Here is a 6,887-nt window from a genome sequence, read left to right on the forward strand (position 1 = left end):
ATACCTACAGCCTCACCCTGTACAAGCACATCACACACACAAACATTAGATAAAAGTCTCTCAATGTTTTTCTTTGGATCAACTATTTTTTACTTCTGGTTAAGCAGAGGCAGATGAACATGAGAGACTAGTTTTAACTATTTCATTTTCTTACACAACTCACTCTTTTGCAGAAAATCTGAGCAACCACCAAGGTTACTTACATAGTAGCATGAAAATATTGATGACAACATAATTAAAAAATAATTTAATGTGAAGACACAATTCAGTGACAGTTGTTTTAAACAAAACATTCATGATAGGACTGGAAGAATGACTCTGCAGTTAAGAGCATTGGTTGCTCTTCCAGAGGACCCAGGTTCCAGTCTAAGTACCCACACAGCAGCTCACAACCATCTCCAGGTCCAGGGGCCCTCTTCTGATCTCTGTGGACACCAGGCATGCATGTAGTTCACAGTCATACATGCCAACAAAACACCCATACACATAAAAAACAAAAAGAAACAAATCGCAAAGGAGTGAGCCATTATACCTCACCATTTATGCTTCTTCTGCCTTCCTCTTGCGGCTCTACGGTCTTGGGCTAGGGCATCTGGGCCTTTGCTTCTGGCCTTGCTCTGTCAGCTGCAGGTGAGGTTGTTTGCTGGTGATCTGGTTTGTTGGTGATCATGTGATGATTTTCTGTATTCCAGTAGCACTTCGAAGAATTTATAATGAATAAGAATTTATAATTTATGGGTCTTCCTCCTCCACAAAGCTGTGAGAGCCCAGCAAATAGACACTTTCTTCAGATACTAGTTTTCTCAATGCAGCACATTGGGCTAGACACATTGTCAGGTTACTGAATGTTTGCTGAAGCATAAGCCTTGTTAGTGAGTATCTTCAGCTGTCTAAAGAGCACTAAGTGGACTGTCAGAGAGTAACTATGTAAGAAATGATGTTAATTGAGATAATGTTGTGTTCATCCATTTTGCAAAATAAAGAACTCAGTATTCAGACCAGTGAAACCCTTTAGTCCACTTAATGGAAACTTATTTCCAGGTATCTGCAATGTTGGCTCCATTAAGTGACACTGAGAAGAGCAGAGCCGATGGAGACACAGAGAATCACCCACCATACACTTCAGTTATGAATGTGAGGCCTGGCTGAGGCAAGAGACTGATGGGATCACAACATCTGCCCTACTGGCCCTCTTTGTTCAGCTCATAAGACCTGAAATGCCAAGTGTTTAGAGAGGAAGTGAGGACCACCTGGCCAGCCACTTAGACCTCCCTGTATAGCAAGGCAGGTCTGGAATTGCTGAAGATATGCTCTCCCTCACAATGCAAAAAAGGAAAACTTTATGGTTGGTAGGTGGTAGGTAGATGTCTGATAGTCTCTGCTATAAATAGATTAGCCTCATTTCACGCCATCCAATACTGCTAAGGGATTTAGTTCAGTTGAGCAAATGGGGGGATATAGTTCAACCTTGGGAAGCCCTCAAACTTTGCAAAGGAAAAGGAACTCATCATGTAAATGACAATGGGTAATGATACTTAATAAGCAAATACCTTTTATAAACAAAAGTTTTTAAAAGCGACTAACAGGGACAAGATAAATACGTGATCAGGAAATTCATAAAAGTTAGAAGTATAAAAAAAATCAATAAATAGAATAAACAATAAATAAATTATCAAAATTGGGTTGGAGATATAGTTTAGTTGGTAGTGTGCCTGCCCAGTATACATGAAATACTTCACAAACTGGGCGTGGTGGTGCACACCCATGATCCCAACTCTTGGGAGTGAAGGCAGCAAGGTCGGGAATTTAAGGTCTTTTGCTACATAGTGAGTGAGAGCCAGCGTGGTATACATGAGACAGGCAATAGTAATGAAAGAAATAAAATGTTTACCTAGAGTGTCACTATCACCAAATTGGGTAAATTTTGTTAACTATTTTAAGATAATGCTCATTTTGGGAAAGATTCTGAGATGAATCTCTTATTCTGGCATTGCAGGGACTATATTCTTATCAGTCTATCTTTTCAAGAGGTTGTTTGGCAAAATAAATGAAATGTTTTGACGTGTTTAAAGTCAGTGACTTTCCATTCCTACTCTCAAAATTTCAAAACGTTTACTTTTATTTATGTGTATATGTGTCCATATGTGTGTACAGGAGCCCATGAAGGCCAGATGGAGGAAATAGATGCCCTGAAGCCATACTTACATGGTGAACAGCCCAATGTAGGTGCTGGGGATTGAACCTGGGTCTTCTGTGGAAGCTGTTCATACTCTGAATTCCTTAGCCATCTCTGCAGGCCCTCAAAACTCCTAAAATAATTGCAAATTTTCAGTAGGAGTTATATCACACAAAACATTTAATAATGGACTTCTGTAGTTTGAGTTTTCCTGCCTGGCCCAGTCAGGACAAATCTCTCTTACCCGCCAGTCCCACAGTCGCTCAGACCCAACCAAGAAAGCACACAAAAACTTATATTGCTTACAAACTGTATGGCTGTGGCAGGCTGCTTGTTATCTACCTTTTCTATCTTAAATTAACCCATTTCTGTTAGTCTATACTTTGCCACATGGCTTGTGGCTTACCGGTGTCTTTACATGTTGCTTTTCATGGCAGTGGCTGGCGGTGTCTCTCTCCAACCTTCTACTTCCCAGAATTCTCTTCTCTCTTGTCCCGCCTATACTTCCTGCCTAGCCACTGGCCAAACAGCATTTTATTTGTACAGAGTGATATCCACAGCACTTCCCCTTTTCTTTTTTTTTTTAAGGAAGGTTTTAATTTTTACATAGTAAAATTACATATAACAAAACAATTATCAAGCAAGAATTATAGTTACATTATTAAAGAAGATATTCTATCTTATATTGGTGAGCCTAAGGTTTTATATCTAACTTACCTTGTATCATAACTGAGCAAAATTATAACTATCTAGTCTTCAACCACATCAAAGACCTCAGAAGGATATAATATTGCCTGAGAACCGGGAGAAGGATGCAAGCAACTTTCGGGAGTCTTGCAGGGTAGACAGAGACAGCTGGCAGCCTGAACAGTCACCTAATGTTCCTTTGTAAAGTTGGGGCATTTGTCTTCAGTGCACAGGGCTAGAGTCTCTCGGTCACTTCTCTCAGTGTCCTGTAGGATGTCTGGCAGTTTCCTCTGTGAAGCAGGAACCTGAAGGACCATTTTGTCAAGCAAAGTTCAGTGGTCACCTTTCTATGGGTCCTGCATGTCCAGGTGATCGAGCAGTCCAGGCAAGAACAGTTTCTTGCCCAAATGGCTATTTTTGCCAAGGTGAAGATAAATTCCATATGAAGTGTCTTCAATGCCCATCTTCCTCTCTGAAGTAAATTGGTGCTGCCAGGAGCAGACATGTCTCACTGTCCAGAAAGTCTAAATTTTAAAAGTATTTTAAATGCCATATTCTGTAGGTCTTTGAAGTATTTGAAGATTACCTATCTATCTGAAATATCTCTATATATATCTAGAAGACTTAACTAACATGGCTATGAGTATGATTATCATAGATGACTAATCATTAATCTATTTTTAATTATCCATTTCAATTTAAAATGAGCTATACAAACATAATACCTTAAACAGGAGTAGAAATATACACACAGTATAACAAAATTAAGTTTGTATCAATAGACTAAAAAATATACAAATGTAAAACATTTTAAACAAGTTGTTGCACTTTGGAAGTAAGTTCCTTAATCTACCCTTTAATCCTGTTATATCTATATCATATCCCCTTTTCTTCTTTAGAAAGAGATTGCATTTATAATCAAACTGCTTTAAATAAAAATATTGGTTTTTCTCTGTCCCACACCAGAGGGCTCTTCTGATTTGGGACACAAGAATCTAACCTTTTCTTTTAGCAATATGTCTGGGTTTAGAGAAGGAGTAAGCCAATTCCATCTCCAAAGCCAGCTTGATAATTTTGGGAATGTGGGCGTAGTTTCTCTTACTACTTCCTGCTGGAGGGGGGCGCTGCATCTTATGGGGACACAAAGAAAATTTTAGGATTATGGAGTAGTCCATTAGGGTGAACCTCTGAGCCAGTTGCCTTGAAAGCATTCTGGATGTTGGATCATCTGGGCCATGGTGTCATCAGAGACCTTTCAGGTGGTCTTGGCTCATCAAACCTGATGTATCTTAATCTGGAACAAATCCATAGCCTCTGGCTTTCTGTGGAAACAAAAGCAGAGACTCTTTTCCAAAGCAACATATCCTTATATCCAAATTTTGAAGTCAAGGTACCTTTAAAATTTACATATTTATTTAACTCAACAGCCTTTACAATCAAATCTTTTTCTGCAGTTAAAAGTCCCAAAGACAAGACAAACCAGATTCTCTGTGTAATATCCATCTTTGTAAGACTGAAACACCCCTGTGGCTGCTGGCTCCACCCACCTCAGCTTCCCAACATGGCGGTGGTACAGTTTACCGCCAGCTCTGGGTCTGGAGCCATGTGTACCATCAACTATCAGAAGCAGTTCTATCAAAGCAGTGCATAGCCCAGAAACTTTCTTTTCTTTTTTTCTTTCTTTCTTTCTTTCTTTTTTTTTTTTTCTTAACTAGCAAAGGCTAAATCCACCATGCAGCAGAGTAAAGTGCTGCTTGTAGATTCCTCATCCCCGCCACACTGCAGGTCAGACACACACGCCAGGAACCCGCCATAGTAGCTCAAACGGGCAGGCTGTCGCTAGCTTGAGAAAGACAACTAGGAAGCTGTTTTTAGCTCTGTCTTAGAATCTTTTTTGTCAGGTTTTAGGTGGAAATTTTTGCCAATACATTGGGTGCCATTTGTAGTTAGAGTTTTCCTGCCTGGCCCAGTCAGGACAAATCTCTCTTACCCGCCAGTCCCACAGTCACTCAGACCCAACCAAGAAAGCACACAAAAACTTATATTGCTTACAAACTGTATGGCTGTGGCAGGCTGCTTGTTATCTACCTTTTCTATCTTAAATTAACCCATTTCTGTTAGTCTATACTTTGCCACATGGCTTGTGGCTTACCAGTGTCTTTACATGTTTCTTTTCATGGCAGTGGCTGGCTGTCTCTCTCCAGCCTTCTACTTCCCAGAATTCTCTACTCTCTTGTCCCGCCTATACTTCCTGCCTAGCCACTGGCCAAACAGCATTTTATTTGTACAGAGCGATATCCACAGCAGACTTCTATAAACAACTTAAGTGAACAGTGATAGAAAATGGTAATTTATTAATTTGCATATAATGGGATACTTCCTCTTTTAAAATAGAAATTTGTATCAGTAAATATGAATGAGAAAAGTGATTTCTGTTAAGAATGTATGTTGGTGGTAGTGTGCTTGTCTATCATACACAAGGCCCTGAGTTTAATCCCCAGTACTAAGACCTAAGAAGTAATTTCTCTTGTAATGTGTCCAGGATTGCATGTATCTATAGGTGTGTGAATGTATATATGTGTGTATGTACAAAACAGTATATATGTGTATGTATATGTGTGAGTACATGTATGTCTCTCTCTCTCTCTTTCTCCCTCTCTCTCTCTCTCTCTCTCTCTCTCTCTCTATATATATATATATATATATATATATATATATATATATGGGACTTGTGTAATCTTTTGCTCTTTGTCTATCTCAACATGAATATTCATTGTCATCACTTACAAAATGGAGACATTCACCCACCATCACAATTCATTATCAAAATAAAAAATTAAAAACTCACGTGGAAGTTGCAAACAAGTGCTGGGAAAATTTTTGACTTCCAGTGAGAGGCTGGGTAGATCCCTGCAGGCTTACTGCCCTTGCTCCAACAGGAGCGGGCATCTGGGCAGGTCTTGAGCGTCTGCTGTCACTTCCCACCCCTTCCTGGGTGTCTACACAGTCAGGGGAGGGAGGGCTCTACAGAACCCCTAGTCACCCACCTGCTCAGAGCCCGTTCACATTTATTTTGTTAGTTCCCTGGTTTATATTTGCATTATGGCACCTATTCTCTAGTGTAGGCAGGAAATGTGTTTTGCATTTGTTAATGTGCAGTCTCCATTTGTACAGCATACAAGCACACATGCTAATGAAGTCATTAAGAGTTTAATAATTAAGTAATTGGTATTTTTCAAGCTTTGTGTCACACCAAAATTCTTGGTGCTTGTTATAAAGTGTTTGAAGAGTATTTTGATGGTATTTGACAAAATTGTTTGGAGGGTTTTGATGGGCTGGGAATATATATATTGAGCAGCAGAATGTAGATTCGTGTTAACTGAAAATTTACTATTTTCAGAAGTAGTTATATTCAGGTACTAAAGATAATAAGGGATGGTATGTGTGTGTGTGAGGGGTGGGAATTCAATATTCCTGGAATGCTATAAATTCTGTCTCTTTGACATTGTGAGTTTATATCAGCCATTACATTGTGTCCGCAAATTTTGTGAAATGAAGTTTGTCATTGAGGTTTATCAGTGAAATAAAAAAAGGGGAGAGATTGATAGGAGCCTTAGTACTTAATTTCAGTGACTTTTGTGGCTTAGAGAGGGAAGCTGACGTATTTGTATAAGGTATGGAAGACTATTTTAGAGAAAAATTTACTATGGTTAAACCATGGAGTATGTGACATGGGTCTCGGGAAAAGGAATCACGCACAAGCAGCATGGACATACTCCCCTTCCCTGTGCACATCACACACTCACGTCACTTTGTGTTTTGATGGTTTGGTGAAGCAACAACAGGGACTCAGGGACCCCCCAGGGTTGGCCTTCCTAGCTGGCCTGCACAGCAGGGTGCACAGCTGCTTTTCCTATGAGATTACAGGAAGTCCTTCCAGGCTGCTGCTTGCTGTTGCTGCTGCTTCTTCTTTCTCCTCCCCCTCCCCTCCTCCCCTCCCCTCCTCTCCCTCCTCCCCCTTTTC

This window comes from Onychomys torridus, chromosome 6, assembly GCF_903995425.1.
Source record: "Onychomys torridus chromosome 6, mOncTor1.1, whole genome shotgun sequence".
Lineage (NCBI taxonomy): Eukaryota > Metazoa > Chordata > Mammalia > Rodentia > Cricetidae > Onychomys > Onychomys torridus.